This window comes from Oryctolagus cuniculus, chromosome 6 (assembly GCF_051225735.1).
Source record: "Oryctolagus cuniculus isolate XC-2025 breed Fujian yellow rabbit chromosome 6, ASM5122573v1, whole genome shotgun sequence".
Classification (NCBI taxonomy): domain Eukaryota; kingdom Metazoa; phylum Chordata; class Mammalia; order Lagomorpha; family Leporidae; genus Oryctolagus; species Oryctolagus cuniculus.
This window is the reverse complement of record NC_142872.1, coordinates 27,632,810-27,656,599: the sequence shown is the minus strand read 5'-3', so window position 1 is coordinate 27,656,599 and position 23,790 is coordinate 27,632,810. Positions and strand designations below refer to the sequence as shown.

General features: G+C 47.2%; 1 long non-coding RNA gene across 2 annotated transcripts in view; it reads right to left on the bottom strand.

Moving 5' to 3' along the window:
• Positions 1-2,239: 2,239 nt before the first annotated feature.
• Positions 2,240-23,790, bottom strand: part of LOC149126068 (uncharacterized) — a 69,532-nt gene continuing 47,981 nt past the window's right edge. The window contains exons 2-3 of one of the 2 annotated variants that reach the window (XR_016236169.1): positions 5,292-5,362; positions 2,240-2,394 (exon numbers count right to left, since the gene is read on the bottom strand). This is a non-coding gene — a long non-coding RNA (uncharacterized LOC149126068). The remainder of the gene's footprint in view (positions 2,395-5,291; positions 5,363-23,790) is intronic. The other variant, XR_016236168.1, reaches the window with a different exon arrangement.

The window sequence follows — 23,790 nt, the reverse complement described above, 5'->3', positions numbered from 1 at the left end:
GGGCAAGGGGCATGAAGAGGGGGCCAACCTCATTAGTAGAAACATTAATTTCCTCTATAGTAAGAGCAGTCTGTGTCCGCTCCTTTTTTTTTTTTTTTTTTTTTTTTTTTTTTTTTTTTTGGGCATCCTCTTTACAACCCCAAAAGGTATTCAATAAGTCCTTATTCATTCCAGCACTATTTATGGGCTAGACTTCCAACAGGAGAATCCAAGCCTCATCAAAATCCTGGGATCCTGGTATTCATGACACCCCTGAAATTCTCTCTATCTCAGGCTCTCAATCTTGTCTGTTAGAGACAGGTTTTCAGGCTGATAGATTTTGAGTCAGCAAGGTCTACCCCACAGGCAAAACTGTTTTCTGTGCTAGGTCTGTACCCCAAAAAGGAGGGCCACAGACCTTGGCTAATCCATCAAGCTGTCATCTTTGCCAGATTCCCCCAACTGTTGGTAAATAACTCTTTTTGGCAGCATGTGGAGGACAGACAAAGAAAACAGTGACTCGGATGTTAGTCTTCAGGGTGCACTCGGCCTATCTCCCTTTGCAGGGTAAGTCTTCAAAGAGAATTGCTCATTCATTTCAGCACAGGGGCTGCTTTCCCAGGCTGGGTCTCTCACCAGCCTCCCTCCCTGTCTCCTTCAGCTAGCTGCTTACTGAACCCTGTCTCCCCTGCTCTCTGGTTTCTCTTAAGGAAGGGCCTAAAGGCAGGATTTGCTTCAAGAACACTGCTCTGCCAGGCCTCTCAATGGCTTGGTGAGGGTATTTTGCCTTCTAGATCTCCCAACAAATCTGTCCCTAAGGGATTCCAACATCTTATAACCTTTTCTTTTATAAATTTTTACCTTACCTACCTTCAGTTTTGCAGTTAAAATCAGTGGTAATAGTGAAATAGCTCATGTAAAAAAAAAAAAAATCCTCGGAGACTAGAAGCCTCGTCTCCAACTTCCAACCCTCTTTCTTTTCTTGTGACCAAAATATCCCAGGGCCTTCGAGATTTGAGCACAGGCCCTGCTGGAACCTCTTTGAGCTCTACCATTTATCTCTAGAAAAGCACTGAATACAGCAAGAGGCTAGGGGCCTGCTGACATCTGTTCATCAGCAGGCCAAAAATGATGGCTTCAATTTCCTTTCCCATTTAATTTATTCCCAGGCTGCTTGCTCCCCTACCTTCATAGCCAGTTATTATTTCAAAAAGTCAAAGTAATAAAGCTACTTTCCATAATTTATCTGGTTGTATGCTTCCTCCCAGTTAGACAAGCCCCATGTAGCCCCTCCTCAACCTCTACCCATCACCTTCCTTTCCTCCCTCTGCTTCCTCTCCTCACTCCCTCCAGAGGGAATTCAGGATCACTGCTCTTCCTCAAAGTTGTGCATTCTTCCTAGAACCTTCTGAGCTCATTCTCAGCTGGATCAGTCTTCACAACTTTAAATTCATTTTTTCATGAACTTTTTGAAGATAATTTGTAAATACCTCATAATAGGCTTTGCATTCACTGATTTCTTCATGTCAACATCCCAGGTACACTTTTTTTTTCATCTCCTTGAAAAGAAGAATGAGAGAGACAAACAGACAAGAGAGCCTCTGTCTACTAGTTTACTCCTCAAATGGCCGAATGAAGCCAGGATGAAGCCAGGATTCTAGACTCTATCTGGGTCTCCCATAAGTGTAGCAAGGGCCTAAGCACTTGTGTCATTATATTCAGCCTTCTGGGAAGGGAGCTGGATTGGAAGCAGAGGTGCTGAGACTCAAACCAGCACTCCGATATAGGATGTGGGTGTCCTGAGTGGCAGCTAAACCTGCTACATAATATCACCCCTATCCCACCACATATACTTTGACCAGAGATGACCTGTACAAAAATCTGCTGTCCCAGAGAGAACTGAGTCAAAACACAGCGGGACTTATCTTCACTCATCCCAACAACAGGAATTATATGCTCAGAGTTGGACTAGCCTTGACACTTGAGCTGGACCAAGAGCTAAGATTTTGGGAGGGGACAGGCTTCTACAGGCGTGCATGTAGTTGCTCCTCTTGCCACATGGTTTAACATCCTTGGTCAGTAAAATATAAAGGGACACATTGCGCATCTGGAATAAGGCATGGGGCTTTGGAGTCAAAACCAGAATTCAAATTCTTACCTACATTATTACCTACATGACCTTAATTAAGCTACTTAACTTCTCTACAAATGTTTGGGAGCACCAAATGAGAACATGCATATAAAGCATTTAAGCAAGTACCTGGTGTTGTGGACTCTGGTGTAGCAGTTAATAGGCCACTTGGAATGTCTGCATTCCGTATCACCGTGCCTGGGTTCCAATCACAGATCTGCTTCTGATTCCAGCTTCCTGCTACAACACACCCTCGGAGGCAGCAGGTGATGGTATCTGGGTCCCTGCCACACACATGGGTGATTCTGATTGAGTTCCGGGCTCCTGGCTTTAACTTCCCCCAGCCCCAGCTATTGTAGAAATTTCCTGAATGAACCAATGTCATTCTCTGTCAGTCTCTGTTTCTTTGCCTTAAATAATAATAATGGAAAGAAAACAATTTTTTTTTTGACAGGCAGAGTGGACAGTGAGAGAGACGGAGAGAAAGGTCTTCTTTTTGCGGTTGGTTCACCCTCCAATGGCCGCCGCGGCCTGCGCACCGTGCTGATCCGATGGCAGGAGCCAGGTGCTTCTCCTGGTCTCCCATGGGGTGCAGGGCCCAAGCACTTGGGCCATCCTCCACTGCACTCCCTGGCCACAGCAGAGAGCTGGCCTGGAAGAGGGGCAACCGGGACAGAATCCGGCGCCCTGACCGGGACTAGAACCCGGTGTGCCGGCGCCGCAAGGCAGAGGATTAGCCTAGTGAGCCGTGGCGCCGGTCAGAAAACAAATTTTTAAAAAGAAATTATGGAGGTCAGCACTGTGGTAAAGCAGGAAAACCTGCCCCATGCAAATGCCAGTGTCCCATACAGGCACAGTTTCAAGTCACAGCCAATCCAGTTCCCTGCTGATGGGCTGGCAAGGGCAGCCAAGGATGGCTTAGATGCTTGGGACCCTGCTACCAATGTGGGAGGACTGCAGAAAGCTCCTGGCTTTGGCTTGGCATAGTCCTAGCCATTGTGGACATCTGGGGAGTGAACCAGTGGACAGAACATCTCTCTCTTTCTCTTTCTCTTTCTCCCTCTCTCTCTCTCTCTCTCTGCCTCTGCCTCTCTATAACTCTACTGTTCAAATAAAAAAAAACACAGTCTTACTATTTTTTTTTTTTTTGACAGGCAGAGTGGACAGTGAGAGAGAGAGACAGAGAGAAAGGTCTTCCTTTGCCGTTGGTTCACCCTCCAATGGCCGCCGCTGCAGCCGGCGCACCGCGCTGATCCGATGGCAGGAGCCAGGAGCCAGGTGCTTTTCCTGGTCTCCCATGGGGTGCAGGGCCCAAGCACCTGGGCCATCCTCCACTGCACTCCCTGGCCATAGCAGAGAGCTGGCCTGGAAGAGGGGCAACCGGGACAGAATCCGGCGCCCTGACCGGGACTAGAACCCGGGGTGCTGGCGCCGCAAGGTGGAGGATTAGCCTATTGAGCCACGGCGCCGGCCAGTCTTACTATTTTTTAAAACTATTGCTTCTAGGAGTTGCTTTAATGAATTGTTTTTATTTTATTTTATTTATTTATTTATTTTTTGACAGGCAGAGTGGACAGTGAGAGAGAGAGACAGAGAGAAAGGTCTTCCTTTGTCGTTGGTTCACTCTCCAATGGCCGCCACGGCCAGCGCGCTGCGGCCGGCGCACCGCGCTGATCCGATGGCAGGAGCCAGGAGCCAGGTGCTTTTCCTGGTCTCCCATGGGGTGCAGGGCCCAAGCACCTGGGCCATCCTCCACTGCACTCCCTGGCCATAGCAGAGAGCTGGCCTGGAAGAGGGGCAACCGGGACAGAATCCGGCGCCCCAACCGGGACTAGAACCCGGTGTGCCGGCGCCGCTAGGCAGAGGATTAGCCTAGTGAGCCACGGCGCCGGCCGCTTTAATGAATTGTTATAAAAAAGTGATTTATTAGTATCATATTGTTCGAATGCAAATAGATCTTAAAAGAAGTGAAAACTAATTCATTTTATGGAGTGGGATGAACATTCCCTGTGGGATCTTGTTTGCAAACTCAAACATTTTGTAAGCAAAGAATGCTAAGATAAACTCCTTATTAGGTGAAATGATCACAAAACTGTTGCTTGAACTTTGAGTAGAAGCCACTGCCCAAGTGAGATGCCCTAATTTCAAAAACATGAGGGAAAAATGTCAATTTTGAGGTTTTTCTTTTTACATATCTTTATTCTACTGCCACAAAATTGCAAGTAACGGCCAACCCACTGCACAACACCATTGGTGTTGGATTATTCATGTGTGGATCATCTAAGCAGCTCCCTGACAGCGCTGTGTTTGTGTCTTTGTGTTCTATTTGCCCTTCATCTTTACTGCCCCTCAACACACACACTCCCAGACAATTCATAAGTACTCATACACCAACACCACATGTACACAGTCTCTCGCGCGCACGTGCACACATGCGCGCGCGCGCACACACACACACACACACACCCTACTTTGCCCAAAGCAGGCAGTTACAAAAAAAAAAAAAAAATCCATAGATCCTTCCAAACAGCATGCCTCTGTTCCCTTTCTCCTCACCGTAAGGTTCCCTTTCCTGAATATCACCCAGGGTGGGTGGGAAGAAAAGAAAGGAGGAAGGAAGGAAGGGAAATCATGGTCTCCACCCAGGCCTAGCAGTGCAGGCTGTGAGAAGCAGAAGGCTCCTGCTCTCTGCATGCTGGCATCTCTCCTGCCATTTTACTGAAACTTCAGGGTGTTTTTCTCTGTGCGGCACCCACGCTCCCCCCCTTTCTGCCAAAGCTCCTTGTTGTGACAGTGAGAGGCTGCTGGGTTGGGGGAGGGTAGTGCAGCTAGGTACCTCAGGGCTGAGTTACAGCTCCCCCTCCAGGAGATCAGGCTACCAACAAATCCTAGAAGCTCCCTCCAGCTGACCCTGAGCATGGAATGAACACACAGAGTTGTGCAGCCCCTCCCTCGCCTGTACAGACATACACACACACACATGCAGGACTATCACTGGCAGCACGGCCAGTAACAGTCCTGACAGTAACAGTCAGGCAGGAAATCCCATTTCTCAGTGGCGTGAATCTGCCCAAAGCAATGCTGCCTAGGCCCTCCTCTCCCCTGGGCTGAGCAAACCGTGATATATGAGAAGGGCACACTTCAAGCAGAGGGCCTGATGGTGGCAATGCCAGCAGCCTACCTGACACCAGCTTAGCAGTCTCAGCACACAGGAACCAGAGATACCTGTCCTCAGGGCTCCAATAGCACACCCTGGAAAACAGACACAAGTCCTGGTCAGAGGGCAGAAGAGAGGGGCAGTAGCCCATAGACTGTGGCCTCACTCTCTTCAGGCTCAACTGATAGCACGTAGGTCTGGAGCCTCTCTGAAGGTAAGGCCCTGCTACATGAAGGAAAAGAGAAAGGATAGGACTTCTCAGAGCTCTCCCAAAGCTCCAGGTGAACCAAGCAAGAGAAGCCAGGTGATGTACTGAATACCAGAGGACCCACTGCTGCCAAGCTAATCCTAGTCAGGAAAGTGAAAAGGACATTCTCTGTGGTGAGGGACACAAGATGAGAGCATGGGCTCAGCTCTGAGTAGCCAGTCTCATAGCCACCAGTGGGAAAGAATGCTGCCTCCCTCCCTTCCTACATCCTCCTCTCTATTAGGTATCTAAACACATTCTTGTATTTCAATATTTTAAATTACTTCCCTATTCATTTATTTTTATTTACTCGAAAGCCAGAGACACAGAGATCTTCCATCTGCTGGTTCACTCTCCAAATACCCACAGCAGCCAGAGCTGGAACAGGGCTGAAGCCAGAAGCTCAGAATTCAATCTGGATCTCTCATGTGAGTAGCAGGAATCCAGGTACTTGAGCCATTACCTACTGCGTCCCAAGGTGTGCATTAGCAAGAACTGGGAATTGGAAGGAGACTCAGGACTTGAACCCAGGTGCTCTGATGTGGAATGCAGGTCATTAGGGTCTGTGCTAAACACCTGCCCCTAATTCTTGTGCTGTATGCAAATTTTAAAAATTTAAATAATTCCATAAGGTTTTACTGTAGAGAAAGTTGAGAACCCTTGGGAGATTATGGATTTTACATGACTTGATAAAGATTACAGGGCCAGCAAATGAAAGACCCAGGATTTGCACAGGCCTAGATAAGTTAGAACCTTTGCCCTTTCTATTGCATCTCCAGGACATGCCACTGGAATCCCTCCCAGATTTCTCTGAAGGGCTGGGAGAAATGTGTCTGGCAGTGAAGATAGTGTTGCAGAAGACAGAGAAGGCACCTGCCTATTGACTTTTTTAAAATTAATTAATTTATTTGAAAGGCAGAGTTACAGAGAGGCAGAAGCAGAGAGAGGGAGAATCTTCCATCCACTGATTCACTCCCCAGATGCCTTCAACAGTCGGAGCTGGGCCAATCTGAAGCCAGGAGCCAGGAGCCTCTTCTGGGTCTCCCACACGGGTGCAGGGGCCCAAGGACTTGGGCCATCTTCCACTGTTTTCCGTGGAGCAGCCAGCTCAACCCGGTGCCCATATGGGATGCCATCACTGCAAGCCACAGCTTTACTGCTAAGCCACAACGCTGGCCCCTTGTTGACCTTTTTTTTTTTTAAAGATTTATTTATTTATTTTAAAGTTGGAGTTATACAGAGAGAAGGAGAGGCAGAGAGAGAGAGAGTGAGGTCTTCCATCTACTGGTTCACTCCCCAATTGGCCACAATGGCCAGAGCTGTGCGGATCCGAAGCCAGGAGCCAGGAGCTTCTTCTGGGTCTCTCAAGTGGGTGCAGGGGCCCAAAGACTTGAGTCATCTTCCACTGCTATCCCAGGCCACAGCAGAGAGCTGGATCGGAAGTGGAGCGTCCAGGACTGAACTGGTGCCCATATGGGATGCCAGCACTGCAGGCAGCAACTTTATCCATTATGCCACAGGGCTGGACTCTCTGTTGACCTTCTGAGGGATAAAGGGTAGTGCAACCTGGATCTCTGGACACTCAGTTAGTTTTGTACAAGTACTATGAGATAGGCTCACTGCCAGTCCTGGTTAGGCAGTGTCCAATACCATGGGTGATTCATCTAGAGCCATTTCTCCTCCAGGACTCCCCTTTCTTGGCCAATGTGTTACATGACTACAAAATGCCCAGCCCCGGACATGCAAAGAATGTGTTGACTCAGACCCATTTTTTAGATTAATAAGCACATGGTGATACAGGCTGTTTGTTCAGTGATATGCTGCCTAAACTGGAATGTGCCAAATTTCCTTCTCCCACTTCCCCCAGCTCCACCTCCTCTCCAGGTCCTGGCTGCCACCCCTGCCACTCTGGCAGGGAAGTCATTCTGCACTACCTCAAGCAGGCAAGACTGACAGTCTGCAAAACTCAGCTTACCAACCGTGCAGCCTCCCCATGTTCTGAAGTCTCTCCAAGGCCTGTGTGTGTGTGTGTGTGTGTGTTTGTGTGTGTGTGTAAGCTGTATTTTTTTCCTTGTCAGTTGGCAAACTCATTGGTTTCCCTATCTTCTGAACATGTCCTAGCATGGCAGGTACTTAATTTCATACTAGATTTAAGGAAGCAGGCCTGAGCACCTCCTTCATGAGGCAAGAACTATGGATTGGACTTTCCTGTGGCTGACTACACTGAAGAGTCCTCTTCCAAGAGGGGCTGCCAGTAAAAGGTTACCCCTTATCTTCTTCCAAATAGGACTACTCCTCCCTGCAGCCCAAACAATTCATTCAAATTCTCACTCATTCAACAAGTGTTTACTGAGTCTCCATAAGCCAGAACCCACCCACACCAGGTGCAGGGACAAGGTAGTAAACAGACAGACAGCACTCTGCTCTCCTGAAGCTTGAGTTCTAAGGGGAAAGCAAATAAGAAACGAGCAACCCAGGGGCTGGTGTTTTCCACAGTGGCTAAGTTGCTGCTTGGAACACCTGCATCCTTCGTGGGCGTGCCTGGTTCAAGTCTTGGCTCCCAGCATCTTGCTAAGGCATATTCTGGCAGGCAGCAGATGATGGCTCAAATAACTGGGACCGTGCTAACCACATGGGAGACTCAGACTGAGCTCCGGGATCCTGGGGTTAGACTGTCCCAGCCATGGTTGTTCCAAGCATTTGGGGAGTAAACCAGCACATAAAAGATCTCTGTTTCTCTATCTTTCAAATAGCATGAAAATACACAAAAATTAAAACAAGAAATAAGCAAATCAATAATCAGAGCTAGGATGAATCTTAAATAAGATGATATGATACAGCAGGGCAGGGACTGATCAGCAAACCAACGTCTGTGGGCCAAATTGGCCCACCACCTGCTCTGTAAATAAAATTTGCAAATAAAACAAAGAAAGAATGCTTGGCAGGGGGCTACTTTATTTTTTCTTCTTTAATTTGTATTTTTTAAAGAATTTTTTAAAAAAGATAATATACTTAATAAGTCTACACATTTTAAATAGAAGACACTATGCAAAGAAGTCTCTCTCCTGGTTCTGCCTCCCAGCTATCCAACTTCCTTCTCTGTGAGCACCAAATGTTAATTGTGCATTCTTCCAGAGAAAGTCATTCATACAAAAACAAGTACATGTGAATAGTCTGTTTTTGTCCTTAAGGAATTTATTTTAAATTTGAGAGAACAGAGGAAACTTGTAATGTTGGCTAAAACTTGAATGATAAGGTTTCAGGAAGTGAAGATGTCAGAGCAGCAGCTTCCAGGCGGTGGGCACAGTTGGTACAAAGGCTCTGAGCTAGACTTGACATGGTAGGTCCTAGGGTGAGACAAGAGGGTTATGTGTTTGGGGCATGCTGGGTAGGCCAGAGAGCAGTGATTTAAGATGAGCTGGAGAGAATTAGGAAGCAGGAAGTTTCTCTACTTAAAGTCTAATGTCCATATATCCCTGCTCCTGAGTATTCACACTGGGGTGGGAGAGAAGTCATTCCTGATAGCTAACTCTATGTCCTTCAGTCTTTAAGTAGAGTCAGTCTGACATTTTTAAAATATATATATCTTTATTTATTTATTTGAAAGTCAGAGTTACACAGAGAGAGGAGAGGCAGAGAGTGAGAGAGAGAGGTCTTCCATCCACTGGTTCACTCCCCGACTGGCCTCAACGGCCAGGGCTGTGTCGATCCGAAGCCAGGAGCCAGGGGCTTCTTATAGGTCTCCCACATGGGTGCAGGGGCCCAAGGACTTGGGCCATCTACTACTGCTTTCCCAGGCCACAGCAGAGAGGTGGATCAGAAATGGAGTAACTGGGGCTCAAACTGGTGCCCATATGGGATGCCAGCACTGGCTCCATGGTTAGCATTTCTAGATGCAGGTCCTACAATCAGAACTCCCAGCCCAGGTAATGGGAATCATCCTGGTGAGGGCGACGATTATCCTCCTAACTGGGGAAGATGGGTCCTTTTCTGATGGCAAAGACAAACATCTCCACCCTTGCTTTGCAAAATATAGGGAATTCTAAATTTGTGCAATAGCTTTGCGGCCATTTTCAACATCAAATTTTCTATCAGTACCTAATACATGTTCACTATTATGGGAAAGCCAAGTGAAACAGAATACCTTGTCCCTATCCTGAAGGACCTTATAATGCAGCTGGGGAGACAGAACTTGAATTTGTGAAATGATGGCAAGTTAACCTAGATGGTGCACACTAGTTCAGAGAAGCTAGGAACCAACACAATGAAGAGCACCCAAAGCAATTTTCAGGAAAAAGTGAATTGTGAGCTGAGTCTTAAAGGACAGAGAGTATCTTAATAAAAATAATACCTTGATTAAAAAGATATCATGTAAACAGGGCAGCAATTGGCACAGCAATCATTGAATAATTGGCTTATTGATGCTGCTTACAGTTTAGGAAGCACTTTCTCATAAGAGGTCTCATTTCATATTTATAACAATAACTTTGTGATTGAGTGGGCAGGTGTCACTGTTTTCATTTCATGGGAAAGGAAACTGAGGCTTAGGAATGTTAAAAACACCACTCAAATTACAGAGCAGAAAATGAAACCCAAGTGTTCTGACTACGTAGCACAGGCTTCCCTCATTGTGAGAAGAGCATCAGGCAGTTCAAGCAGGCAGACCATCAGGAACAAGAGAAAGAAGCAGGGAGCCTTGGTAAACCCAATTACATGCCAGTTGCACGAGGGATGCTCTCTCAAAGGAGGCTGCCTGCTCTGCCTGCTCCCCTAAGTAGTACCCATATTCCCAGGTCACTGGCCCTTGCTTAGGAGGAGAAAGTTAGAGATGAACAACCTCCAGAGGCGAGAAATGGTGAACAAGTCACCACTTCCACAATCTCATTAGCACTGCAAACCTACACACATGTGCCTCAGACCTGCAGGTTGTCAATGCCGTTACTAAGCCTGAGGCCGAAAATAAATTAGGCTGTGTCTCAGAAAATCAAGGTTATGTTCCTCATATCAAGTATTAGCATGGATTCAAACACTACCTAGTGTTTTTCAAGCCACCTTTCTTTTCTCAGGCCCCTGCTTAGTAGCTTCAAGGGCTATCTTCTAAACCCTCCACTCAGATGTACCTCAGCACTGCCTAGAGAGGACTGGTGAGTTGAGCCAGCTACCCATAGTCTATTGGAGCCAGACCATAAGGCCCCTGGTAGGGGGCTTCAGTGTCTGCCTTTAGAATGAGGCTGCATTCTGGGGTTGCCCTTGGCAACCAAGCTGCTTCAATGGCTGTTATCTTTTAGAGAGCTGAGAGCCAGGGAGGAGGGGGCAGCCCTTGAACCATAGGATGCAGGGATCATGTCAGTCATTGTCTTTCTTTCTTGCTCCCTACCTGAGACCCCACTCTCCTGATGAGTTTAAACTTGTCTCCTTCGGGTCAACAGGTCAACTTGGCCAGTTCCTTGCACACTGTATGTTCTCAAATGACTATTTCATCCTTTTAATTTTTTTTTTTTTTTACTTATTTTCATTTTATATGGAAGGTAGAGACACAGACAGAAACAGAGATCTTCCAACTGCTGGTTCACTCCCCAAATACCTGCAATAGCCAGGGCTGGAACAGACTGAAGCCAAGAGCCAGGAACTCCATCTGGTCTCCATCTGGTTTGTAGCAGAGAGTACTTGGGTCATTATTTACTGCATTCCTAGGAACATTAGCAGGAAGCTGGATCAGAAGCAGAGCAGCCAGGAGCCAGCACTGTGGCATAGCAGGTAAAGCCTCTGCCTGGCCAATGGTCCAAGTCCCTGCTGCTCCACTTCTGATCCAGCTCTCTGCTATGGCCTGGGAAAGCAGTAGAAGATGGCCCAAGTGCTTGGGCCTCTCTACCCGCATGGGAGACCCACAAGAAGCTTCTGGTTCCTGGCTTTGGGTCAGCAAAGCTCTGGCCATCATGGCCATCTGGGGAGTGGACCAGTGAATGGAGGGCCTCTCTCTCTCTCTCTCTCCCTCTGCCTCTCTGTAATGCAGTCTTTCAAATAAATAAATAAATAATTAAAAAAAAAAAAGAAGCAGAGCAGTCAGGACTTGAACTGGCACTCTGATGGGGAATGCTGGTGTTGCAAACAGTGACTTAACCCACTGAGCCAGGATTCTGGCCCTCATTTGTACTTTTAAGCTTCAACATCCATTTCTCCAGGAATCCTATCATTTTCTGTGCAAAGCAAGCATAGGTATCCCTGCCCATGAACCCCCGTGCATCATTCTTACCCTAACATACCCCATGGTTTAACATTTATCTGTTTTTATAAGGTTCTTTAGGAATGCATCTTATTCTAGCACAAAATGGCATGGCACACAGGCACAAAATAAATGCTTCTTGAATGGGTAAGTGAATAAAAAGAAACATAACACACCAAGAGAAAGACATGGGAGGTAGCACTGGGAGAAAGCAGCAGAGCACAGAGGGGTTCCATTATGACTCAGCTTCGCCGACAATGCTGGCTGTGTGGAGGGAGCAGGCTGGGGCCATCCAGGGCAGTCTTGAAAGCTGAATTAACACATTTAGGCCAGGAAAGTGGCAAGCTCAAAGCAGTGCTTTAGGAAGACAGATCCAGCCAGGTGTGCAGGACAGACTGGAGGGGAGAACAGAAGGGAAGGGAGACTATTCAGGAGACTTTTTTTGTTTTTGTTTTTGACAGGCAGAGTGGACAGTGAAAGAGAGACAGAGAGACAGAGAGAAAGGTCTTCCTTTTCTGTTGGTTCACCCTCCAATGGCCACTGCGGCCGGCGCACTGCGGCCAGCGCACCGCGCTGATCCAAAGCCAGGAGCCAGGTGCTTTTCCTGGTCTCCCATGGGGTGCAGGGCCCAAGCACTTGGGCCATCCTCCACTGCATTCCTGGGCCACAGCAGAGAGCTGGCCTGGAAGAGGGGCAACCGGGACAGAATCCAGTGCCCCGACCGGGACTACAACCTGGTGTGCCGGCGCCGCCAGGCGGAGGATTAGCCTAGTGAGCCATGGTGCTGGCCTCAGGAGGCTGTCTTGACAGTCCAGACTTGACATGTGAAGGGTCTAGACAAGAGCAGTGGTGGGGGAAATGCTAGGAAGAAATAAACCATCCAACTCTGTTGGCTGGTTTCTTTATGTAACCTGGAAACTTCCACAGCTACCTAACCTTGGTTAATTTAATATTCCGTGGTCGCCTTCTGAGCCAACTGGCCACCAGGTAATTTCTGCTCACAGACATCTTAGATGCTATGAAAGATGCTGCCGTTACTCCTAGGGGCTGAGGGGAACAGGGTGGAGGAATAGTCTAGAAGAACATTTCCCAAACCAGCAGTCCTGTGGTCCATTGTATATTAAAAGCTATGTTACAAAGAAAAAAAATGAGCTTTTGGCTCAGAAAATGTTGGGAAACTCTAGATTTAACAATGGGAAAAACTGTCTCTTGACTGGAATATGTCAGGGGGCTATAGACCTGTCTCATTAGTGTTTACCAACCTTAAATGGCAATGGAATGATTTTCATGCCACACCCATTCATTGCTCCTAAAGGAGCACTTATAAACAGCTGGAAGAATCTGGAATCCAGTTTGTTTGCCTTGCCTCCTGCAGGATGCATCTGGACTACATATGTCAAGCACACTGCCTACACACCCACCACCCTTGTTTAGCAGAGTAGCTTCACCCACAGCACTACCTCAGTACAGAGTAAGCATACAGAAGCTATTTACAAGCTATGACTCTAAAACAAGTCTGCCAGGATTCAAACCCCAGCTCTACCAACTAAAAGTTATCTAGCCTGAGTTTCAGTCTGCTTATCTACACAATGGGGAAATACTAGAATCTATTTCAAAAAGGTTACTTGAAGGATTACGTCAGTGAGATAGGCCATGAAGGACACTGCATTTTCCCGGCTGCATAGGAATCCCTCAATAAATCTGAGCTACTATTGTTATCTACCACTGTGTACTATGATAACACAAAAGCCCTCCAACCATAGCTCTGAACCAGGGTAACCAGGTGAGGCCTGGTATAAACAGGTGAGCAGGATCAGATTTCTCTCTTTGGAGAAATCAGAATGAACATGGGGCCAAATGTCTAACAGTGGAGGTAAAAACTGAAAAGATGTATACAGAGTATCCAAGGGTTGCTGTCTATTCTAGCAATTAAGTTGCAGGTTAAGACATCCATGTCCCTGGGGCCATCGCTGTGGCATAGCTGGTAAAACCGCTGCTTGCATTGCTGGCAACCCATATGGGTGCCAGTTCGAGTCCCGGCTGCTCCACTTCTGATCCAGCTCTCTTCTATTATGGCCTTGGAAAGCAGTGGAAGATGGCCCAAGTAATTGGGCCCCTGCACCTGCATGGAAAGACCTGGAGGAACCTCCTGGATCCTGGCTTTGGATTGGTGCAGCTCTGGCTATTGCGGCCAACTGGGGGGTGAACCAGTGGATGAAAGACCTCTCTCTCTTTCTCTGCCTTTCCTTCTTTGTGTAACTCTCTTCTCTTCTTTTCTCTTTTGTTTTGTTTTCTTTTCTTTTCTTTTCCCTCCCTCCCTCCCTCCCTCCCCCCCCCTCTTTCTTTCTTTCTTTCAAGATTTATTGATTTATTTGAAAGTCAGAGTTACACAGAGAGAGAAGGAGAGGCAAACAGAGAGAAAGAGGTCTTCCATCCACTGGTTCACTCCCCAGATGGCCTCAGGGGCTGGAGCTGCGCCTATCAGAAGCCAGGAGCCAGGAGCTTCCTCCAGGCTTCCCAAACGGGTGCAGGGGCCTCCAGTCCCATTTGTGGCTGTCCCTGTGTCTCAATGTCTCAATCTGTTTTGTGCATCTGTAACAGAATATCTGAGACTGGGTAATTTAAAAGAACACAGTTTGTTTGCTTTGTTTTGTTTTTGTTACAGTTCTGAAGGCTGGGAGGTCCAAGGTCAAGGAGCCTGTACCTGGTGAGGGTGTTCTTGCTCTGTCATTCCACAGCAGACTGCACACATGAAAAAACAACAGATTGAAATCATTGCCTCAAGTCCTTTTATTTATCATCAGTATCAAACCATTCATGAGGGCTCCACGCTCAGGACTTAAACACCTCCCAGTAGGCCCCACCTCCCAATACTGATGCACTGAGGATGAAGTTTCCAACACTTACACTGGGAGACATATTCAAATCATAGCACCCTGTTTCCCCCTTTTATCAGAGCAGCTTTGGGCCCTCAGATATTTCAAGCTAGCTGCTTCCTGGCTGGGATGCCAACTCAATAGGTGTTTATAGACTCACTGTCAAGAGCCAGAAGCTAATGCCATATCTTCCATGACTACAGGGGATACCAGTTCCCCACATCTTCTACTCTTCCTCCCTTTTTCCTTGATCTCACCACCCACATATCTTTCTAGTGGCTTACCTTAAATCCAACAGCTTTCACACATCCCAAAGAGAAGCCTTTGGATTTAACAGACAGAATTAAGAAATGAAGGAAATAATTATTTCTACTAATATGATACAAGGTAATTAATACAAGGTAAAATTTTATGTTATACTACTTTATCTGATTTGGCTAATAGCTCTCTGAGAGTCATTAGTATTTCCATTTTAGATATGAAAAACTAAAGCTCAAGGTCATATAACCACAAAAGGTAGAACCAGGACTTGAACTCAGCACATCTCATCTTAAGCCAGGGGTCGATCAACTGTTCCCTCCAGTATAGCCTCAGGACCCGGGGCTAGACCAGGAATCAACCCTTCTGCTGAACATGTCTCTGGGCAGGTCATACTCAGTTCTGTGGATTTGTGGGGAAGCTGCACCCCAAATACCTAGCTTAGCCTCTGGAACTCACTTTTTAGAGGAGGTGAGCTGGAAAGGACATCCGGAGATGCCATAAGCAAAATCTTGGATCAGAGCGACTCTGCCTGCTCTTGTCACACACCCTCCTCTGGGGAAATTCCCAGTAGTTGTGATATGGTCAAGTTCAATATTCTATCCTAATATGGTCTGACAGCAGCTAAAAGGCTGGAGTGGGAAGATAGGAAGACTGAAAATCCCTCAGTGGAAACATGGTTTCTTGTTACCACCATTTCTGATCTCTGAGTACCAGGGACTCAGAAAGTCTCAAGCACCACAATTATCTGATGGGTTTTGAGTCTCATTCATTAGCCATGGTAAGAGACGTCTCATCCTTCTCTGACCTCCAGGGAAAGCCCGAATCAAAGCACTCTGAGGAGAATGAGCAGTCTGACTTCTCCCTTGGTTCCTCTCTTTAGACCTGTCCCTCTTCTCTGGGAACCAGCGTCTTTAGAATCATGGGTCTTCCCTGCCCTCTCCTCAATCACTAGCATCATCACAGATCTCTGAGAGCATCCCAAAGTCCCCAGGTTTTTATCTTCTGAATCCTGCAACTCAGACTTTATTATGGGGGACAGGGGAAGCATACATTCTTCGTTCCTTCTCTCCTCTTTCACTTGTAGTGCTGAGAAGGCAGGTGGTCTGAGCCCCACTTCTACCTACCAAAACTGCTACCCCTGCCAGTTCTACCCCAGCTACCTGTGCCTGTAAAGGCACACACACTCACACTAAGGGAACCACAAAGTTCCCCTGGGAAACTTAAAAAAAAAAAAAAAAGCCAACAAAAACAGACTTAACACTTAACAACTGTAAAGAGCGACTCCAAGTGGACACACAGGAAAGCTCCAAGCCTTTTTAGTTTTCTCCTAACACACATTTCTCTCTCCCCACTCTGGGCCAAGAAAGATGTTAATGGAGTCATCCATTAAATGCAGCAGCTGCCAGAGCCTTAGGCTAACTGGGCAGAGGGCCTGAACCCATTTACTCAAAAACACAGCCCCCTCCACATAATCTCAGGTTTTTATCTTTTCATTTCCACGTTGTGCTTCAGCCAGGTCATTCAGTGGCAACTCCCTGAGAATCTCACGCTTGCTTAGAGTCTGCCTATCTGCCAGCCACAAAGACAGCACATGGAGAGACGGGAGGAGGCTGGTAGGCAGTGTCTATCTGCAAGTACCTCCCAAAGGCCCATCAGGTGAGAAAACGTTACTGTAAGTTCTGGTTGAGTAATCTTCATGAAAGGTGTAACTGTGAGAATTTACTACAATATCATGGTCTACAAGCCATTCACAGAAGGAAGACTGCCTGTTTCTGAGGACTCTGGCCCTGAGACCAACACCCACCTGTCATTCCTATCTCATACCTGCCCTGCCCCCCACTGTGAACTATTAAGTTATACATTTTACCAGCTGTTTAGATTGAAGACAACAAATCAACCAATTTATGGTGGGAAAACCCTAAATTATAAGCTCTAGTTTAAGTACTGGCAAATTGTGGCAACATGACTTGGTCAGAGTGGAACTCTGACTAAATAAAATTCTGCCTCGGGCCGGCGCCGCAGCTCACTAGGCTAATCCTCCGCCTTGCGGCGCCGGCACACCGGGTTCTAGTCCTGGTCGGGGCACCGGATTCTGTCCCGGTTGCTCCTCTTCCAGGCCAGCTCTCTGCTGTGGCCAGGGAGTGCAGTGGAGGATGGCCCAAGTGCTTGGGCCCTGCACCCCATGGGAGACCAGGAGAAGTACCTGGCTCCTGCCATTGGATCAGCGCGGTGCGCCGGCCGCAGCGCGCCGGCCGTGGCGGCCATTGGAGGGTGAACCAACAGCAAAGGAAGACCTTTCTCTCTGTCTCTCTCTCTCACTGTCCACTCTGCCTGTCAAAAAAAAAAAAAAATTAAAAAAAAAATAAATAAATAAAATTCTGCCTCCATGGTTCTTTCTGCTTCCCTCAGCTTCCTCTTTGGCCTATGATCCTCTGAGAAGCCATTCCACAAACATTAACTACATGTCACTGTGTGGCAGGCTGCTCTTCCTGGAACAACCCTCGGGTTCATGGCAAGACTGCTTCCTCTTTTGCATTGCTATCACACAACCCCATAGACTGCATGGCTTAAACAACAGAAATGTATTTTCTCACAGTTCTGGAGCTGCAAGTCTGTGCTGGGAGTGGGAAGAAGGTAGAAAATGTGTGAGAGAGCAAGAAAGAATGTGTGCAATGAAAGCCCCACAGTATTATTCCTAAAGGGGCACTAACCGTCACCACCCAGGCTCATCTTCACCTCATCTAAACCCATCACTGGGTTCAAATACCATCACACTGGGGGGTTAGGGCTTGAACATATGAATTTTGGAGACACATAATTCAGTCCATAGCAGCTATCATTTTGTAAACAGGGAAAACAGGCAAACGTTGGGCAGATTTGTTCAATGCAGCTGTTTCTGGCCAGCCATTTCCCTTGCATCTACATTCTTCTAGGAATCCCATTTGTTGACTGATGCAAAAGAGATGTTAGATGCCAAATATCTGGGCCAGGCCTAGGATTTCCCAACTGTTTGACTTTCCTCTCTCTTCTGCAGGTGCAGCTTTTTGCTCCAGGAAAATCAGGCTGGGACTGTTCACAAGTCTCAGTCCTTGGTAAGTATTCTGTAGGTGACAGCAGAGGCATCTGTGCGCACTCCCACCCAGCTCAGGCTTTGAAGCCTGGGAGCAGAGCCATTAACATTCTCTTCAGCATGCAGACAGTTCTCTTCAGCCCTTGTTAGTCTCATTTTCTTCCCTCCTGACTTTCTCATCAAGAGAAGCGGCTTTCTTGTTCCTAGAACCTTTTCTTCTCTTCAAAGATCTCTGGGCTCCAGGGACGCCTGTGGCCAAGAGGCTTGCCAGACACTTTCGGATTCCCAATGAAGAAACTATGTCACCAGCCCTGCAGCTAAGAACCCAAACACACTCACTCGCCTCGCAGATGACTTCAGGATTGAGCAAGGACCCGCCAGGAGGCTGGCCCTCCCTATGGCTTCCTAAACATTCTGCTGGGGCTGGGCTAGGGTTACAGAAGCTGTTCTGCTGAGCACCCCCTTCTACTGGATTTAGGCTATTTCCATAGAGGAAGTCAAGGAGGGTCATGGGTCCTGCCTTCAGAAAGCAGAATCCATCCACTCCCCTTCCTCCATTCTGCAGCTAAGAGGGGAGGTGGGGAGGACTCTACTTCACAGAATTCCGATAGGCTGGACAGGGGCAGAGGAGCAGGCTCAGTGAGAATGCCATTCACACCTCTGTTACTTAAGAGCTTCCATCTATCCAGCTGTGTGGCAGGTGCTTTGAAAGCAGTAAAAAGCAATCTCAGAGAAGCTTAAACTGTATTAGCCCCAAAGTCAATTTCTTAAGTAGTCTACAGAGCTTAGTAACAGGGACTCCAGTGCCTGCAATTCAGACAACAGTGAGTCTGGCAGATAGTAATTCAGGTTCATTATCCAAACTTTCCTCTTAAGGCTCCTCTTTCCCACCAAAAGCCACTGGTTAGATCCCATGTCCTGCCCCAGGTTTTCTAGGGTAAGGTTATTATGCTATAGTCCTGTACCACCAAAAACTTGGTTCTGTCATCTTCCCCTCCCTTATGCCTTGTTGTTATCTCAGGCACAAAAGCACTTACTCCTTCTGACTGCTTCTGTGGTAATTCCAGGGACATAGGTGAAAACAACCTCCCATCATGGCTCATACATCAGCAAAGTTCTCTGCAGACAAGACAACAGTTACAGCAACAGGCACAATCAATTTTTATTCATTGCCTGTCCCTTCTGGCCCCAGAGCTGGGTCCAGCATCACCCTGCACGATGCCCAGGTGGGCACACAGACACACAGAGAAGGACTGCTACTCCATCTGCTGGTTTGACGGAGGCTTCAGGTAGGAACCCTTGAATTGCTTGGCAAGGCAGACTCTGGCTCTGAACTGAAGACCCAAATGTCTTTTCATCATGATAAAAAATATATATTCAGCACTTTTGTCAAAGGTGATGCCATCTACCCCTCCCACCTAAAACGCACAGACACAAATGCAGCTAAAAACCACAGAGCCAAGGATTACTGATCTCTAAAGGAAGCTGGGGAAGCAAGCAAGTTTAGCAGCCTCTGGGTCTGCTCTGGGCAAGCACTGTTTTGGGGTAATAAGGAGGCCTGGTTAGAAGAAGAAGACAGTTTCAAACCAAGGATGGAGAGTACAAAAACACAGATGAGGTTTGCATTTCCATGTTTCCATCAAGCCCTTCTCTAACTTGAAATTCTTCAGGGGCCAGCACTGTGGTGTAGTGGGTAAAGCCACTGCCTGAGGTGTGGGTATCCTATATGGATGCCAGTTCAAGTCCTTGCTGCTCCATTCCCATCCAGCTCCCTGCTAATATGCCCGAGAAAGCAGAAGATGGTCCAAGTGCTTGGGCCCCTGCATCTACACGGGAGATCTGTTAAAAGCTCCTGGCTCCTTGCTTCATAATGGCTCACCTCTGACCACTGAGGCTGTTTGGGAGTGAACCAGCAGATGGGAAGTCTCTCGCTCTCTCTCTGTAACTTTCAAACAATAAAACAAAGTGGGGGGAGGACAGCTATTGTTGTGGCATACCAGGTAAAGCTGCCACCTGAGACACATGGGCACTGGTTCAAGTCTAGGCTGCTCTGCTTCCAGTCTGACTCCCTGCTGGTGTGCCTGGGACAGCAGTGGAGGATGGCCTGGGTGCTTGGGCTCCTGCACCCATGTGGGAGACCCAGAGGAGATTCCTGACTCCTGGTTTGGGCCTGGCCCAGCCCCAGCAGCCATTTAGGGAGTGAACCAGTGGATGAAAGATCTCTCTAATTCTCTCTCTATATATATATGTCTTTCTCTCTGTGTGTAACTCTGACTTTCAGGTAAATAAATAAATCTTAACAACAATGTGGCTTTCTTTGTATAAAAAGCTTCTTCTGCAATTATTTAACTATTCCACAGGATCAATGGGCCATCCAGATTCATTTTTCTGCTCTTTTTCTTTTTCTTTTTTTCTTTTTTTAGATTTATTTATTTATTTGAAAGGGAGAGTTACAGAGGCAGAGAGAGAGAGAAAGATCTTCCATTTGCTGGTTCACTCCCCAAATGGCCACAACAGCTGGAGCTGGGCTCATTTGAAGCCAGACGCCAGAAGCCAGGAGCTTCTTCCAGGTCTTGCAGGTGGGTGCAGGGGCCCAAGGACTTGGGTCAACTTCTACTGTTTTTGCAGGCCATAACAGAGAACTGGATTGGAAATGGAGCAGCCAGGACTTGAACCAGAACTCATATGGGATGCAGGAAATGTAGATGGAAGCTTTACCTGCTATGCCACAGCACCAGTCCCAGTGCTCAGTTTCTTATTTATTCTTTCTGAAGTCAAGGAAAGGATGGGGTTCCATTTAATGCACTGAAGACAATTACAGAAAAGAATGATGTCATTACCCACCCCTACTCAGAACTTAATTACCTGGTTTCTGAAATCCCTTGTTTGACCACAGCAACTGCATTGTGTTATCTGGACATTAAACCAGCAGATATTCCCATATCCAGTCCCTGGTTCACACCAAAGTGAGGGGCCAGCACGGCCAGCAGAGAGAGCATTTTCATGGACAACAGTTGGAAATCAGTTATAGGACTCTAAAACTTTTCACCTGTAACAAGGGTTAAAAAGAAGTTGTTTGAGGGCCGGTGCTGTGGCTCACTAGGCTAATCCTCCGCCTTGCGGCGCCGGCACACCAGGTTCTAGTCCCGGTCGGGGCGCCGTATTCTGTCCCGGTTGCCCCTCTTCCAGGCCAGCTCTCTGCTGTGGCCAGGGAGTACAGTGGAGGATGGCCCAAGTGCTTGGGCCCTGCACCCCATGGGAGACCAGGATAAGTACCTGGCTCCTGCCATCGGATCGGCGTGGTGCGCTGGCCGCAGCGCACTGGCCACGGCGGCCATTGGAAGGTGAACCAACGGCAAAGGAAGACCTTTCTCTCTGTCTCTCTCTCTCTCACTATCCACTCTGCCTGTCAAAAAATAAAAAAAAAAATTAAATTAAATTAAAAAAAAAGAAGTTGTTTGGGGCTGGTGCTATGGTGTAACAGGTAAAACCGCCGCCTGCATTGCTGGCATCTCATATAGGCGCTGGTTCGAGTCCTGGCTGCTCCACTTCTGATCCAGCTCTCTGCTATGGCCAGGGAAAGCAGCGGAAGATGGCCCAAGTCCTTGGGCCCCTGCACCCTCATGGGAGACCCAGAAGAAGCTCCTGGCTCCTGGCTTCAGATAGGTGCAGCTATGGCCGTTGCAGCCAATTGGGGAGTGAACCAGCAGATGGAAGACCCTTCTCCCTCTCTCTCTGCCTCTCCTTCTCTCTCTGTGTAACTTTTTGAAGTAAATAAATAAATCTTTAAAAAAGAAAAAAATAAGAAGCTGTTGGAGGCTGGTGCTGTAGCACAACAGGTAAAGCTGCTGCCTGCAGTGCCGGCATCTCATATGGGCATCAGTTCGAGTCCCAACTGCTCCACTTCTGATTTGGCTCTCAGCTGTGGCCTGGGAAAGCAGTGGAAGATGGCCCAAGTCCTCAGACCTCTGAACCAGTGTGGGAGACCTGGAAGAAGCTCCTGTCTCCTGTCTTCAGATCTGCTCAGCTCAGGCTGTTGCAGCCACCTTGGGAGTGAACAAGCAGATGAAAAACCTCTTTCTCTCTGCCTCTGCCTCTCTGTACCTCTGCTGGTCAAATATATCAATAAACCTTTTGTTTTAAAAATTGTTTAATATTAATTTTTTTTTCCAAAAAAGATTTATTTATTTGAAAGGAGGAGTTACAGAGGGAGAGACAGAGAAAAGAGACCTTCCAGCCACTAGTTCACTCCCCAAATGGCCACAATGGCTGGGGCCAGGCCAGGACAAAGCCATGGATCAGAAATTCCATCCTGTTCTCCCACATGAATGGCAGGGACCCAAGCACTTGTGCCATCTTCTGCTGCCTTCCCAGGTGCATAAGCAGGGAACTGGATTGGACGTGGAGCAGGTGGGACTCCAAATGGCATTCAAATGGGATGCCAAGGTTGCAGGAGGTAGCCTCAATGCTGAACCCAACAGAATGTTTTTGAAAAAGATTTAGTAAGAAATATTGGTGAGCTAAGAGTACCCTCCTGCAAAGAGAGATACCTGTGTTTCACCACAGAATGAATGATGTATCTCGCAGTTAGCAGGGCAGAGTGGACCAATTTATGGTTCCAGCCTAAGAAACTTATGGGTAACAATATATGCTAGCAGCTGTTTTTTGATGATGCTGCCCATGGTTTCAGAGCTTCTTTGTGCAGAGTGTGTTTCTTAGAAACCTGAGGTAGGCCACATGCTTGAGGGGATGGCTTAGAGATCATCTTAGAGGCTTTCCATGGATGTTAGCTGCAAAATGGAAACAGACTGGTGCATTAAGGAGCACAGTGGAAGAGGGCAGCTTACAAAGGGAGTGCACTTGCCCAGGTCACGTCACAGGAACTGCAGCAGAATGCATGTGTGTGTGACAGTGAGAGAGTATATGTGTGTGTGTCAGAGTTAGAGTATGTGTGTGAGTCTGTGTGGGAGAATGTATGTGTCTGAGAAAGTATGCCTATGTGTGTGTGTGAAACAGAGAGAGAAAAAATGTGTGTGTGTGAGAGAGAGAAAGAGAGAAAAACAGAAGGAGAGAGAGAGAGAGAGAGAGAGAGAGAGAGAGAGAGAATACATCAAGTCAGATTTAAACACTGGCTATGCCTGGAGAGCACAAAGCTTCAATAATATGAGACAAGTACAATATTTACTATTACTTCCCACTCCTTGTGCTCTAATCCTGGCAGTGTCAGAAAATTCAAGACTTACAGCAAGTCCCACATGAGAAAGGACAAACAGCTCACCTTAAAAAAAAAAAAAAAGATTTATTTATTTGAAATACTGAGTTACAGAGGGAGACAGAGAGAGGGAGGGAATGAATCTTCCATCTACTGGTTCATTCCCCCAGTGGTTGCAACTACCAGGACTGGGCCAGAAGCCTGGAATTCCATCCAGGTCTCCCACATTGGTGGCAGGGGCCAAGTCCTTGGCCATCATCTGCTGCCTTCCCAGGCATGTTATCAGTAAGCTGGATGTGAAGCATACTAGCTGGGATTTGAACCAGCACTCTGATTTGGGATATAGGTATCCCAAGTGTTTGCTTAAACCCCTGTGCTATAAGCCTAACTCTCTCCACCAGTGAGCATTTTAAGTATCTAACGAAAAGTATGTTTTACTATGGAAAATGACTATGGGACTTCCTCACACCTACAGGAAATCCAAAAAAGTATTTGTCCAATAGAAGAGTTAGGACCATCACTACAAAGCAAGTTTAAAGAAACAATGGAAGCCAAAAACAAAGTTCCTCTTATGATTATACCCCATGTCAGTTTTCCAGTTGCAATTATCAAAGTTGTTTCTTAACCCTTACTT